The following is a 15502-nucleotide window of genomic DNA, read 5'->3' on the forward strand; positions in this document are numbered from 1 at the left end:
AGATTCTCTGCACCTTTTGATGACATTTCGAGGCCATTTTCCATGGGAGCCACTGTACTGAGCCCTCTGAATATTTTTACGTGCACTTGTTGCCCCATCCCCTGGGTATGTTGGCTCATTAGAGACGGAGGACTGCTGGGATGTTAGGCACACTGGTGTATCTTTTGCTTTAGAGGTCTAATGTTACCCAGACCAAGTACAATTAATTGAAATATCTGGGTTTATTTTATTTTAGATCTGTGATCTAGGCGCACTGTCCTGTAGAAGAGATTTCTTTTGAGGTAGTTGTTAAAAATAGACACTTCAGTAGGAGGAAGCTATGGTATGTGGTTCTGAGCTTCTGTGAATGCATCCCATGCTGTGTGGGGATTTCCATCTCCTGCTGAACCTGGCTGGATGGAGACAGAACAGTTTCATCCTAGAACTTCCATCCCACCCCCACCATAGCCATCTGGTGGCCTGGCCTGGTTTTTGGACTGAGTTTGAATACCTGGGCTGCAGCGCTGATGCTGATCCTTGTCCAGCCCAACTCTCCCTTTCCTCGTCTATGAAATGGGAAGAATGTGGTATGGCTCGAATTAGATCTCATTTACGAAAGAGCTTTATCAATTGTAAGCACTGAAAATGGGAGGCAGAGGCTATGCTGTTATTAGGACCTTCTTCTCCTTGAGATGAATCAATTGGGGCTTTCTTCCAGGACTTTGTAGAATAAATAGTATCTTTGTGCAAACTGTTCTTTTGTGCTCTGGGCCAGGTTGTTCCCTGGGTAGGGGAGGTGCCCCTTCTTTCTTTGGTACCAGCTTGGAACTGGTAGTCTTCCTAGTCAAAGCCTATTTTAAAAATATGAAACACAAAAAACCCGAGCTACCCCCTAGGCCTGCAAACTCTGACATTTGGGCTGGAGAAGGACCCAGGGCACAACAGCCACTTCTACTCTGGCCAAGTCTGTTGGCTGTGGAGTTGCTGAGAAAGGAAGGAGGCTTCTGAATGGGGGAAGGAGCAGAGCAGTGTTTCCTTCGGCAGGGCAGCGCCAGCCATTGCTGGGAACTTCCTGCCCTCCAGAGATTTAAAAGCCTTTGGATATAACTTTCCCACAAATGGCACACCAGCATCTTTGCCAGGCCGTGGGCCTCTCTGTCCAGTGGGATGTAACTCTGGCCATTTATGAGGATGTCAGGCTTCTAAGATTCTCCTGGGCCCAGTGATTGAGCACCTGGACCTTCCATACTAAGCATCATTACCCTTGATTACCCGTGTGCACGTGCTCACAGGTACTTCACATTTTTCTTATTTAATCCTTAATATAAGCTTATGCTAGGTACTATTATCTCCTTTTTCCAGATGAAGAAACTGAACTTGAGGAGTTCAGGTAACTTGCCTGGAGGTGCAGTCAGGGTATGAAAACATAAACTGAGGCATATTAAAAGTTTTAGTTTATTTGAGCAAAAGCTCATTCACTTCAGGCAGCATCCAATCTAGCAGGTAGAAAGGAGCTCTGAGGAAGGGCCTAAAATGAAAAGACTTTTATAGGCAGGAGGGATTGCAAAGGAGAAAGTTATACTAGGCAAAAAAATGGGTGGGTTATTGCAAAGTTACTTCTGCTTAAGGGATGGCAGGGTCTATCAGGTGATTATCTACTAACCAATCTGATCATATGATTCCTGATTGGTTTAGGATTCCTTTCCTGGGAGAACTAAAACTGAAATCTCAGTTTGGTGACTGAACTTAATGTAAGTGACTTCATTTTCAGCCTGTTGTTTTGTTTTTAACAAGGGTTTGATCCTAGATCTGACTTCCACTTGTAACAACTACACAACATTTTCTCCTGGTCACTAACATAAAATTCAGGGAAGTTCATAGAAGTTACCCCATATGTGCCAACCATAAACCTGCTTGGAAGTGGGGGGAGTAAAGAGACCTGCTACCCCATTTACTTTTCAGAGCCTCTAAGCCATTCTGCCTCCCTCTTTGTCTAGGTGAAACCTGAGGAGGACCCTACCACCATGCCTTTGCCCTGCCTTCAATCACAGCCCCTCATGGAGGACAAGGAACTGCCTGTATCTCCATGCTTGGGGTCTTCTCTGGATCCCCTTCTCCCTGATAAGTCCGGCTGCCATGTAATATTCCTAAGAAAGCTGACCCAAGGGGAATCCTTAAACTATCCACTACTCAGGTATTCTGGGTAAGGGATCATCCTCAAATATAATCACCAATCATGCACACAGTTTGTCTTGGTGTTATGGGTTTTAATAAGCAATGCACAGGTTGAATAACTGCTTACCTGCAGTGGTCTCATTGGCTCTAAAAAAACCCAAACCAAAACAAAACCCTTTTACCATTCAAAATAAAAAACCCAAGCCTCCCAGAGTGATTACATTTGCTCACTTTAATCTCCTGGCATTAAAGCATTGATGACTCCATTGGAAATGTAAATGTTAATGGGGAACAGTGACTCAGCAGGCTATAGCTGGCAGAGCTGTGTATCTGGGACCTACTAGCAAGTCCTGGTGGAATGGAATGGACTAAGGGTCAGGTGAGTTTTGATCAGCTGGGTGAGGCCTGGCGTGCAGGAATAGGGGATTGTGCATTGTGAGCAGGGCACCTTGGTGGGTGGGGGAGCCAGTGTAGGGGGCAGGGAGGAGTAGGCAGCTTGTGGACCTTCAGTGTTTGAAATGTTTGCCAAACCCAGCAGACTCCTGCAGGAGGAGGCATAAGGCAGCTAGGAGGCTGCTTTTCAGCCAGCATTCCTCGAGTGAGTACCGTGTTAGGTGCTCTAAAGGGCTGTAATGAGCCCACCATTCACCCACTTGGCCCTGCAGTAAACCTCGTCACTCTGTTAAACGGGGGTAACCAGACATGGCTCTGCTCACTCTTTCGACCCTTCACCCACTGGGAAGCAGGACCTGGCACACTCTTGGCAATCTTAAGGAGGGTTCCACTTGACCTATAAAGCACCTGTTAGAACGTAGATTTTATTGACGATTTCAAAGGGGAGTTAGATCAAGTACTACAGCTTCACTAAATGCCTCTGACTTCATTTTCACAGCTTTCCCTTCCTCCCACCCCACAGCCTCTCTGCTTCCTAGTCATCCCTGCAACACACCTCATCTCTTTCTCTCCTGGAATTCTCTTTTTCTCATGCAAAGCATTTCACTCAATCTACACCTGCCTACATTTGCATCCTCATACTCCTTATACTACGTAACAAACCTCCTCCACGTAGGAGGTGGGGTGGGTGGGGACTAAGTAATTTTGTTCCTGTCTTCTGTGAAGTGTGCCCAGTGGTGTTTAACAATTGGCTTCCAGCTGGGGTAAAAGCCAGATAGGCAGCACTTGCTGATTTCCTTGGTAAGTCCTTCTGTGGAGGCTGATTTCAATGACAAATATGACATCTCTGATTTCATGTTGTGAAATGATTACTAAGTTTAGAGTTGGGAAGAGATGTGCACTATTATATACAATTTCCCTCATATGGATACAATAGATGTAAATCTCAAGAGCATAAGCAGTAGTAAAATATAGAAAAATAGGAAGTGATGAGTTTTGATGATTACCACCTTAAAAAATTGTGTGTATAATTTTAAAAAATTAATTTTTACCCAGTTCTAGAAAGCCCAGATGAATCTGTAATAACATAAAGAGGTCAATGTTAGCCTTGAAACAGTAGTAGAGAAGTAAGGGATGGGTTATAAAGGGTTACAAGGAAGTTAATGTTTTCATTTTCTTCGGAGAGGTACCCACAATTGGAATTGCTGGGTCACGTGGTAGTTCTACTTTTAATTTTTTGAGGCGCCTCCATACTGTTTTCCATAGTAGCTGTACCAGTTTACAATCCCAGCAACGATGCCCAAGGCTTCCCTTTTCTCCACATCCTTGCCAACACGTAATTTCTTATTTTTCATAATAGCCATTCTAACAGGTGTGAGGTGATGCCTCATTGTGGTTTCAATTTGTATTTCCCTGATGATTAATGATGTTGAGTGTCTTTTCATGTACCTGTTGGCCATCTCTAGTCTTTGTAAAAATACCTTTTTAGATCTTCTGCCCATATTTGAAATAAGATTATTTTTTTGCTATTGAGTTGTATGAATTCTTTATGTATTTTGATACTACCCCTTATCAGATAGAATTTGCAAATATTTTCTCCTACTTTGTAGGTTGCCTTTTCATTTTGTATTTTTTTGTTTTTTTTTTTTGCTGTGCAGAGCTTTTTAGATTGATGTAGTCCTACTTGTTTGTGTGTGTTTTTTTTTAGGTGTAATTGACATGTATTCTATTAGTTCCAGGAGTACAACGTAGTGATTTGACATTTGTTTACATTGTGAAATGATTACTAAGTTTAGTTACCCATCTATCACTAAAGTTAATACAACATTATTGATTATATTCCACATGCTGTACATTACATCCCCATGACGCATTTGATAAATGGAAGTTCATACTTCTTGATCCCCTTCATCCATTTTGCACATCCCCCTGACAATTGCCAGTCTGCTCTCTGTATATGTGAGTGTGAGTTTTGTTTCTATTTTTGCTTTTGTTGCCTTTGCTTTTAGTGTCAGATTCAAGAAATCATCACCAAGACCAAAGTTAGGACTTTATTGCCTGTTTTCTTCTAGGAATTTTTGGCTTTAGGTCTTACCATTCAATTCTTTACTCCATTTTGAGTTAATTTTTGTGTATGGTGCAAAATAGTCATCCTGTTTCATTCTTTTCATGTGGCTGTTAAATTTTTCTAACACCATTTATCAAAGACACTGTTCTTTTTCCATTGTATATTCTTGGCTCCTTTGTTGTAAATTGGCCAGATATGTGTGGATTTACTTCTCGACCCTCTATTCTGTTCCATTGTCTATATGTTTGTATGCCAATATCATACTGTTTTGATCTATAGCTTAATAATATAGTTTGAAATCAGATTGCTAATCTAGCTTTTGTTCCCTCTCAAGATTTTTTTTGGCTCTTTGGGGTCTTCTGTAGCTCTATGCAAATTTTAGGATTGTTCTATTTCTGTGAAAAATGCCATTGGAATTTTGATAGTGATTGCATTGCATCTGTATATTTCTTTGGACATTTCATATAGATAGATAGATAGTATGGACATTTTAACAAAATTCTTCCAGTCCATGAGCATGGAATATCTTTTATTTGTGTCTTCTCCAATTTCTTTCATTAGTATCTTACAGTTTTCAGTACAGGTCTTTCACCTCCTTGGCTAAAACATATTCCTAGGCATTTATTCTTTTTAATGAAATTGTAAATGAGACCGTTTTCTTAATTTTTCTTTCTGATATTTATAAATAATAGCTGTGTTTTATTTACATTACATCCCCATGACTTATTTGCTAAATGGAAGTTCATACCTCTTGATCCCCTTCACCCATTTTGTGAAGCTTGCAAATCTCCTGAAAATTTAGCAATCAACTTTCCTGGGTCCTTACAAGCCTGCTTTGTGTACCATTACATGTTGTGTATATATGGGTATCTTTTAAAATAGAACTTTAATGTCCACTATCAGGTGGGTCTTACTATGCTGCTAGAAATTGCTTCACAGCAAAGTGTTACCTACTAGTGCTTGTTCTGTGCTTTGTACCTGTTCTGTGCTTTGTACTATGATCGGTCTAAAAGATACATGAAACATTGTGATTTCATAGACTTTATGATCTAGGCAGTGAAGGGGAGCAGATTCATTCACCCATCCCATCTATTCATCCATTTGTCTGTGCATCCATCTTCCCATTTATCATTCGTCTGTCTTTTCTTTCACTCACCCATCCATATGTCCATCCATCTGAACATTCACCAATCTCTCTCCCCGCCCCCTGCACTCCCTCCATCTGTCTCTCTGTTTTCTATCCATCCGTCCTTCCACCCATTCACCCTCTAGTAAGTCAGTTAAGTGCTTGTTTGAGACCCTGTAGTGAGTCAGGCATTATGCTTGTGTTTCAAAGATGTGTAAAACTTGTTCTCTGCTGTGGAGAAGCTCCTAATTAAAGAGAGATGAATAGACAAATATAAAAGCCATGAGAAAGGCCTGTGCAAAGTGCTTCTGGAACCAGGAAGAAGAAGGCTCCAATAACTGTTGGGAATGAAAAAGTGGGTTGGTAATGGCGTTATAAGGACTAACACTGGGTTTTAAGATCTCAGGTATTTGCTAGGTGGTGAGGGTAGAGGCTGGTGCTGCTGGCAGAGAGAGCAGTGCAGCGAGAGCCCAGGGACTGGGGACCCTCGTTGTTCAGTTGTAATATACTAGGGTTTTAGGGGAGGGAGAGAAGCCTGGCAGTCAGGGTTGGCTTCTAGGAGAAGTGACCATCCTGCTAAGTGGAAGAGATGAGGGAGGACATGCCAGACCAGAAAACCCACTAGCAGGGACTGAAGGTTAAGGTGGCAGGGAAGCTGTGGTGTGAGTGGTGGATTGGAGGGATTTGCGGGTTGGGGACAAAGGAGACAAGGTAGGAAAGGAAACTCACATTTAAAGGCACACCCTGGTGCCAGGCACTTCACATATCTCTCATAGTAGATACTACAGTCCTCACAATATAGATTATCCCATTTTACAGAAGTGGTAGTAGAGACTCAGAGAGAGGTGGTTTTCCCACAGTCATAAACCCTTAGCATACACTGTGTCCAAACGATGTGGGGTTCTTTAGGTCTGATATCTCACACTCTCCGCTCAACTATCTTGTGAAGAGAAAGCCGAGGCTCAGAGAGGTTAAGCAACCTGCCAGAAGGTTTCCCAGGACTCTAGGGACTTGACTGGGCATGGTGGGGCCAAAGGTCCTGGGGAGCCTGTGCCTGTAAATCTGATCTGAGGCATTTGGGCTGGATAGGGACCACCGAGATGCACAAATGCTGGCATCCCGTATATGTAGTCTGTACGTGAGGGGAACTGTGGAGGTTTGAAGGACCAGATGGAGGCTAATACTTGAAAGGTCAGTTTATGATCAGACTAGAGAAAGGCTGGTGTTATTGTCCAGGCTGTCACCAGCCCCTCTGGGGTGGCCACCCTGCCAGGCAGCTCTGAAAAGCTCTTTTTTGAGCTTTGGGATGTTTGTCAAAAATGTGTGTTCGGTAGCTGCCCCCGGGCCTGCTGGGAAGGGCTGCTTCCCATCACAGCCACAAAGCAAGCACTTGGAAGGGGAACATGTCCAATTAGTCAGTAACTAAGGGATTCCAAGTGGGCTCTGACATTTAGCTTTCTTGGAGCTGCTAGACGACATGGTGAAGTTGCTCAGACCTTTCTTATAGGGTTGGAGTAGGTGATAGGAAGTACTGCAGAGGGGGACCCAGTTTCTTTTGGAAGCAACCACTAATAGTTCCAGTCTGCATCCTTGCTTGGTCTTACTTGATTTTCCAGGGATGCCCTAAGGAGACCTGGATACAAAGATTGCTATTGTGAGAGGTGGTAGTTGTGCGGCCAGGCTGCCTGGGCCAAAGGGAGCATTACATCTTAGCTGCATGATCTTGGGCACATTTCTTAACCTTTTTAGAGCTTCTATTTTCCAATCTGTAAAATGGCGGTGATCATTCTTTTATTCAACAAGTATTTAGTGAGCACCCACTATGTTCCAGGCACTAAACTAGCTGTTTGGAAAAATTTAGTGAGTAAAACAGGTAAGAATTCTTGTCCTCCTGGAGACTGTCATACCACTGGTGCAAGACTGTAGATGCGATCAGCTGGCACATGGTGGGTTCTCAGCAGAAGTACTTACCCCCTCGCACATAGGTGGTGGTGACCAACTGAGGAAATGAGTGAGAAAGTAGTGTGCATCCTGTGAAATGGGGTGCAGAGCACTCCTTGTCCCTGGAGAACAGAGAGACAAGAAAGGAGACTCCTAGGCAATGAAAGTGGGCTAACCCATGGTGTGGAGTAAGCAGGCATCTACATGCTCATCCTCAAGATATCACCAGTACCTCCCAGCATGTCACCAGCCTGGTTTATTTTTCTAAAGGCGCAGTTTCACAACCTCTGGAGTTGCTGTACACACCCACCTACGGCTTGTTCCTGTGGCTGACAATGCCACCGTTGTGTGGCAGTGGGGTGGTTCCCAGGCACACTCCCTGTATCCATTGCTCAGTGTCCTGAGCCAGCCTTGGCCTTCAGACTAGAGGACCTGTGGACTTTACTCCTGAGCACTGCCCTAATCAGATGCAGCCCTGCAATGATAATTCATGATACTGACCTTTTTATTTTTGCTATAATGACACTGTTGTGAAATAGTTTGCTTTGCTGCGGTGATGTGGGAAAGTCAGCACCCCTCTTGGGTCTGTTAGTCCTGAATGACAAGTGGCCAGCTCTGTTCCCAGGGGCAAGAGAGGGTGACACAGTAATGGCTATTATGCAATAAGCCTTGCTCTCCTGCTTTTCCCACATTGCTGTGACCCTACCGTCTGTGGCTAGTGTTCCCTGCATGGGCCTTTTAGTGGCAATGAGCCAGAGGCAGTGTTTTAAAACCCTACATACTTGTCACGTGACATTGGGAGAGTCATTTCACCTGTCAGAACTTCATGTGTACAATGGGGAAGTAATACCTTCCTCCAAGTGAGTGGGGAACTACAGGAATTCAGTGTTTGCAAAGTGTTCACATTATGTCAGTTACAGTCATAGCTAGCATGTGAGTCCTTACTAAGGCATTCTTAGATTATTTTCTGTTTCATAATAGCCTGAATAATAGGTAGTTGATCCATTTTACGGAGGAGGAAACTTAGGCTCAGATATGTTAACTTGCCCAGGAAAAAACTGCTGGGAAGTACGGCCGAGGCATGATTGGAACTTCAGTGGTCTGACTCTCTAGAAGGTGTTCCCGTAGTTTATCGTAGCCATTTGGCCCACGGTAGCGATTATCCTGCAGGAGAGTGTGGCAAGAGCAGAACCGAGCTCAGGCAGTGTTTGCTTAAGGCATCGAGGCACACATGCAGCTCTAGGCAACTGATCTTGCCTTGGTATTCAGAGATCAAGTAGAAGTAAGGATGGTGGCCAGGATGTGGAGCAAGGTGGAACTCCAGATTAATCATAAGCCCTGCTCCTCTCTGGTCACTTGCTGTGCGTGTGGCCCATTGAAATAAAGGTGCGCATGTGGGCAGGTATCAGGGTGTGTCTTTGGTGGCTGTGCAGTGAGGTAGGTTACTGCAAATAAAAGGGGAAACAGCAGTCGGTTCCTCTTTCCTCCTGCAATTGCCTTCTGGCTCCAGACAGGGATGTATATGTCTTGGTGTAAATAAGTTCATGTAGCATGTTATGAAAACTGTGTTGAGAGTGAGAGCTGGCAGTACTAGTCCGTGTGTGCTCAGGGTTGGGGAATACAGAACCCAGTCCCATCTCGTGCTCCTGGGGTCTAGCTGTCCAGGAGCCTTACCTGGCTAGAGACCCACTGGGAGCCTTCCCTGCTGAACCTTGGAGCACTTCAAAGGCATGCCACACAATTCTAACGACATGTTTCTCGATGATGGAAAGTCCCTTCAAGGCTCTCACTTGAACAGTATTCTCCCTTACTTTACACCCATTTTAAAGGACTTTGGAACCTTTTAAGGAAGGCCTAGCAACTCAGCAGGCCATAAGGGCATTCTCGTACATATCAAATCACTATTATTTATAGTGATGTCCCTGGGCCTTCCAGAAAGAGCAAAATTGGGTAATTAAAAAAGCAGGGGTCATATGATAATCCATTTGGGAAAGATCACCAGTGGGATAGTTTTAAAAACATTTGGTGCTCAGAAGTGTAAACTCTCAGCCATCTAGAAAGACTTATTTCCCCCAAATTTAGATAGCCAAGTATTTCTTCTTTTGAATAGTAACCACCATTTATTTAATACTGTGTGGCGGACATGGTGTTAACCACTTATATACATGTTTTTATTTAGTCTGTGAACAGCCCTGTTTATCACTGCCGCTTGAGTGTGGGACACCAACTCAGTGTGGGGCATGGCTCATCAAGGGCTACCCACCTGGTAAGAGGCAGAGCCAGATCTTGGCCCCGGTCCACGCCAGCTCCTGAGATTGCATACACACTGCCCTTGTGATTACTGTGGTTCATGAAAAATTACAAATGACCTGAGTAATTCACTGGGAGATGGCACAGAAGGGGACAGAAGGAGAGTCATCGCCCTGTAGGATAGGTGTGTAGGGAGCACCGAGGACCTGGGGCAGAGCATGGCTCTTCTGAGAAATCAGGGAGCAGGGCCAGTTTTTGGGCCCAGCCTCTCCTGTGCTATGTTATCTTGAGCAAAAGATTGGCTTCTCTGTGCTCCACCTTGTTCTTTAACACGTAGGGCCGGGATACCATTTCATCCATTTGAATGTTTTAAGGCAGGGTTTTAATCAAGGGTAGGGGTCTGTATTGAGAGAGGCTTATAGTGTTTGGTGGAGAGAGGGTAAGTGGGAAAAGCCCCCAGCTAATTTCAGCCCCCTCACCCCACCCCATGCAGTAAAGGATATGTGGACATGCGTCTACACTTGTGGGGTAGGTACCATGGTCCTTGCTACATACTGGGGATGCAAAGGTGAATTATTGCCAGCTTTGCCCTTGATAACAAATAGTCTGTTTTCATTTTCTTAAAATTGTGAATGACTGAATGATCATTCTTTGTGCTATTCAGGTACTGGGTTAACACTGTATTTCCTTCTTAGAGATAAGTTTTTTTCTTGCTTTCAGTGAAACTGCTTTTCTAACTTCTGGACTCACCAAGCTGTCTGGCATTTTGGTCTGTCTGGATTTATAGTTGTTATGGCAGCAACTTTTGGTGTAGTAGTTCTGTGAAATTTTCCTTGGGTTCCTTACTTAGAGTGCTTCTCCCACCCACTTCACGAGAGGGCTAATTGTAGTGTGAATTTAGCAACGTTGTTATTCCCGCTGGTTTAACATGGTGCAATTATTATCCATTTTCTTGTTACAACTAATAATCAGGTTCTTTGCTTCACTTGATCTGTCACAATTTTCGCTCTTTGATTTCAGCCCTTGTGATTTGGAATGATGAGGTGTTATAAGCAAACAAATGACGCACTCCTTGAAATTCTATCAGGGGTAATAGAATTAAAATGAATTCTCTCTTCAACTGTAGTTGCCTTCCTTCCCCCTGTTATCTCTTCAAGCCTTTTTGACAGCAGCTTCTCTCTCTGTCATAGAGCATTCTGGAACACTGATGAGGGGGTGGGGAGAGAGGTAACTCAGAGAGAGAGGGATCAGAGTGGGAAAGCAGTGGGAAAGACTCCTCAGATACTAGTGTGACATGATTCTAGAGCCTTTCTCTAGAATCTTGTCTCTAGAATGATTCAATGATTTGGAGTTGGGGTAGGGATGGTGGCTTTGCTCTTTCCTGTGTATGGCTCTATGTTTCTATTGAGTTCACAGATTAAGGATCAAGAGGCTCCAGGGTAAAAGCAACAGCTGCCCTAAGTCTCCAGAACTGGGTAAGGACAAGTTCTGGAGAAATTGCTTCTGGATGCCTGAGACGTAACAAGCCCAGCATACTTTAGTCCTTGCTTAAAATTTTTCAAATGCTCTGCTCTGGTTTTGTTGAGTTGCCAAACCCAATGGATTCTGATTTTGTCTTTGATGACTAAGTAGATTGTGAGTTTATTCTCCAAGGGGTGTCCGCTTAGAAGAGTGGTATCCACTGCGTGAGCTATAGACACAGCAAGTGAGGGAGGTAGGGCTGAGTTATGTCAGTGTTTAGTATGGCATGTGAAAACTGGTTTCTGAAATAAATCTAAGTGTTTTCTTGTGACTCACATCTTCAACAAGGTGAGTGCTGGGGACAGGGGAGGGGAGACTGAGATAATTAATGATTCTCATTGGATGGGTCCTAATTAATGAGCTTGAGCTGTGGAGTGATTTATTTTCCACATTCCTTCCTCTTTTCAATCAATACAAAGATTTGAGATCCTGGTTTGAAGAATTTGCTGAGAACCCACCTTATATAAGTTGGAAACATAATCAGTTTCCCAAAGATTCATCGTTTTTCTCTGTGTTCAGCTCAACCCAGCAACCAGTTAGCAACCTCTTGCAGGGTGCCACCTCCTTGAGTGGGAGGTAAAGATGGGCGAGACAGTCTCTCCCAAATCTGGTGGTGAGAGTGGGAAGGTGGACCAGTGTACAGGTTCCCTGCAGCCTGTGCAACATGCGTAGCTCAGGATGCAATCTGGGAAGAGTGACTTCCTGAGGCACTGGCATACGAACAGAGCCTTGCCAGGTGACCCCAGATGGAAGCACTCAGGTAGATGGGGTGGCATGAGCTCAGAGACAGGAACTCATGAAATCCAGTTTCCCTGAGGATAAACATAATTATTGAGCACTTGCTTTGTGTAAGCATATTGTTTCCCTCAGTTACAATAATACAGAGAAGGGATTTTTTTTTCTGTAAAGAGCTAGGTAGTAAATACGTGAGGCTTTGTGGGCTAAAAGATTTCCATCACAACTACTCAGCTGTATGTACCCTTGTGGCAAGAAAGCTGCCAGAGACAACAAATGGGTGTGGCTGTGTTCTGATAGAGCTGTTTATAAAAACCAGTGGTCAGCTGGGTTTGACCTGGGTCACAGGTTGCCAGTCCCTGCCTTATAATATAGTTGGTATAATTCCATTTTATGGAGGATAAAACTGTGGTACAGAAAGGTTAATAGAAATTCCCCTGCCAAAGGCCAGCTTTACTTAGTTCCGAAGCCCCTGCTCTTCCACACGCGCTGCCTCTCACGGGAGGAGGAGTGGTCTGGGGAAGAGTGGATGGAGAAGAATGCCTTGAATCAGCGTGAGAAGTCTGCCTTCCCTTCAGGGGGCAATGGGGAGCACTGATGGTTTTTTTGAGCAGCCGACAGGACTAGAGCTGTGCTCTGGGAAGATTAAGCTGGCAGTGGCGTGTAGGTAGATAAAGTTGAGAAAAGAGCTCTTGTTTAAAACAGCTTGGGGCAGAGAGGTTTACTTCTTTGGCTGAGCCACTTCTGCCCATTATAGAACTTGAAAAGTTCTCCTGGTATACCGGACACCTGACCATGGCTTGGGCCACAATGTGTGTGTGTACATATGTGTGCACTTATCTAAAGTTTGCTTAACTTCGGTTTCCTGCTGGATTGTCAGACAGCTAGAGGGCTGGTTTTAGAGAGGACATCTGTTTTAAAGCACCCTTAATCCCTTAGGAAGGGACTGAGCAGGTACCAGTATCAACACCTCCTGGGGTGTCCTTACCCAGCACCCTCTCACCTCCACTGATGGTCTTGGGCGAGATGGTTGGCTTTAAACTCTGGACTGTTTCGCTGTCCCTGAGACATAGCTGGGGGGCTCCCTCCAGGGCTTGAGGGCACATTATGAGTGTATCTCCTCCTTAGGGAAGGAAGCCTCCTTCTATTCCCAGCCTGGCCAGTTTCTGGTCTGCTTTTTTTTTAAAAAAAAACAGCCTACTATTGTGATTCCAGATTGAGAGACTCCAGACTCTTGGGATTGTGCCTGGTGAAGGAGAAGGGGAAAGAGTCCCTGAGTCATTTGTTTTTTAGAGGTTCCAGGTAGAGGCGGTGGTTTGTTTTGTTATGGGCCATTTTGTAATGCAGGTAGTCAGATTTCTAATTACTACTTTTATTTACTGAGTACTTAGCATGTATGCTGTGTCCTTTATGTACGAGCTTGTTTCATCTTTGTAACAGCCTGATGTAGGCATTATTATCCCCATCTTATAAATGACACCCAGGTCAAAGGTCACTGAGGTACTTGGCAACGTGGCTAAGATGTAACACAGGTCTGTAGACTCCAGAGTCTTCCTGTTTGCCAACTACTCCAATGCTTCCATTCCTAAGCCCCACTGTGGGTCAGGTCAGAGGCTTTGCTGTGGTACCTCACTGAGTCTTCTCAACCACCTTCTGAAGTAGGCCTTATGGTACCCATTTTACAACTGAATAAACTGAAGCTCAGAAAAGGTGAGTGACTTACCCAAGGGCATTCAGACAGCAAGGGCTAGAAACTGGGCTTTGGGTTTTTATTTTCTTATTTTTTAAAATTCTTTGAGAATGTAACTGAACAGAGAAATGAGCCTTGAGTCAGGAGAAGGGTGTCATGGGAAGGAGTGAAGGATTTGAATGCCATTTATCTTGTGCATGGAGAAAGCGGTATTATAGACTAGCTGAGGGATTCTAGAGTCAGCCTAGGTTCAAATCCTGGCTCTGCTATTTACTTGTGACCTTAGACAAATTATTTTAACTTCTGCACTTCAATTTTCTCCTCTGAAAAACAGTTACAGTATTTACCTTATAGAATGAGGATTAAATAAGTTTATATAAAGTGTTTATACCAGTGCCTGGCATGAAGTAGGCACTGTATGCTAGTTATTAAGCTCCTCTCTGTACCTTCTTTCCAAATATGTTGTATCAATCAGTCCTCACAGTAACTGACAAGTAGATGATATTGATCCCATTTTATAGGTAAGAAAAATTAGCCTCTGAGGTTAAATAGCTGCCCCATTGCCACACACCCACCCATCCACAGGTGCGGACTGAGAACTACCGTGCTTTGTGCTGTTGGCAGCTGCTGGGACACGTCACTGAGTAAAACAACCCAGATCCCTACCAGTGCCTCCAGAACTGGGACTTGAACCCAGGACTGCCTCTTTCTCCTTTTAGTGTTTTTCTCCCTCTGAACAATATCATTTAATGATCATTGACATTTCAGATTGGCCATTGTAATGACCAAGATGGCCCTCCACTGCCTGAAGCGCTTCCTCAGTGCTTACAAAATTGAAAATTCTCTTGCTTTACTAGATTTTCAATATGACAGCTTGGGATTCATGGGGAAGAGATTGGATACTTTGGACTGAGGTGTGAAACAGAACATCTGGGGCATGCCTCTGGCTTGTGGGTCTCCACAGTGGAAGATCAGGCTCCGGGGTGGGGGTGGGGTGGACAGGGGGTGTCCTTCTTCACTCTTAGAGATGAACTAGAAAGTACACCTCTGCCTTGCCTTTTCTGGTGATGAGGCTGTCACCATCGCAGGTGGAGTAGCCAGAGTTGCCTCCCTAGAAGGGCCAGTCCTTTGCAAGTCCAGGCCTGGTCCACTGTCCCCATTGTAGGAGCCTTGAAGGGCAGTGCCCTGTTGTGTAAGATTACTCCTGGGCCTGGTCTCCAGAACAGAGGAGCGTGAGAGCTGGGCTGAGGATAGGGCTCTTCTGCGAGTCACAGGAGATCTGAGAGCAGGCCTGCGGTGGGAGGTAGAGGGATCACCATCATGCTGGAGGAGATGTACCGGTTAGTGTGAACCTGTTGGTGTTAATATGTGGACCAGCTGAGGTAGAAGAGTTCTCTTTTTAGAGCAGCCATTAGTTCATTTTACTGTGAGGAGGGAAAAAGGGTGCTGATATACAGGGCCTGTGTGTGTATTCCCCATAAGCTCACAAACCCATGCATGGAACTTAATTCAAAATTGATGAGGTTTTTAATTTTGTTTTTGCTTATTTCATTTAGGTAGAAAGTTTTTAGGTGAGTTTTCCTGTGCTGCTTGTCCTCTTGGAAGAAAATGCTTTTCTGTGCTG

At 44.3% G+C, this 15502-nt stretch overlaps 1 protein-coding gene across 9 annotated transcripts in view; it reads left to right on the forward strand.

The window, feature by feature from the left end:
- The window catches only part of NAV2 (neuron navigator 2), a 685764-nt gene that overhangs the window by 416891 nt on the left and 253371 nt on the right, over positions 1 to 15502 (forward strand). The window contains exon 1 of one of the 9 annotated variants that reach the window (XM_057507469.1): positions 3260 to 3348. The exons of the other annotated variants lie outside the window; for them this stretch is intronic. The gene's annotated coding sequence lies outside the window, so the exon portion shown is untranslated. Of the gene's footprint in view, positions 1 to 3259; positions 3349 to 15502 lie in introns of those variants that run through there. 9 annotated transcript variants of the gene reach the window in all.

This window comes from Manis pentadactyla, chromosome 9, assembly GCF_030020395.1.
Source record: "Manis pentadactyla isolate mManPen7 chromosome 9, mManPen7.hap1, whole genome shotgun sequence".
NCBI classification, from domain to species: domain Eukaryota; kingdom Metazoa; phylum Chordata; class Mammalia; order Pholidota; family Manidae; genus Manis; species Manis pentadactyla.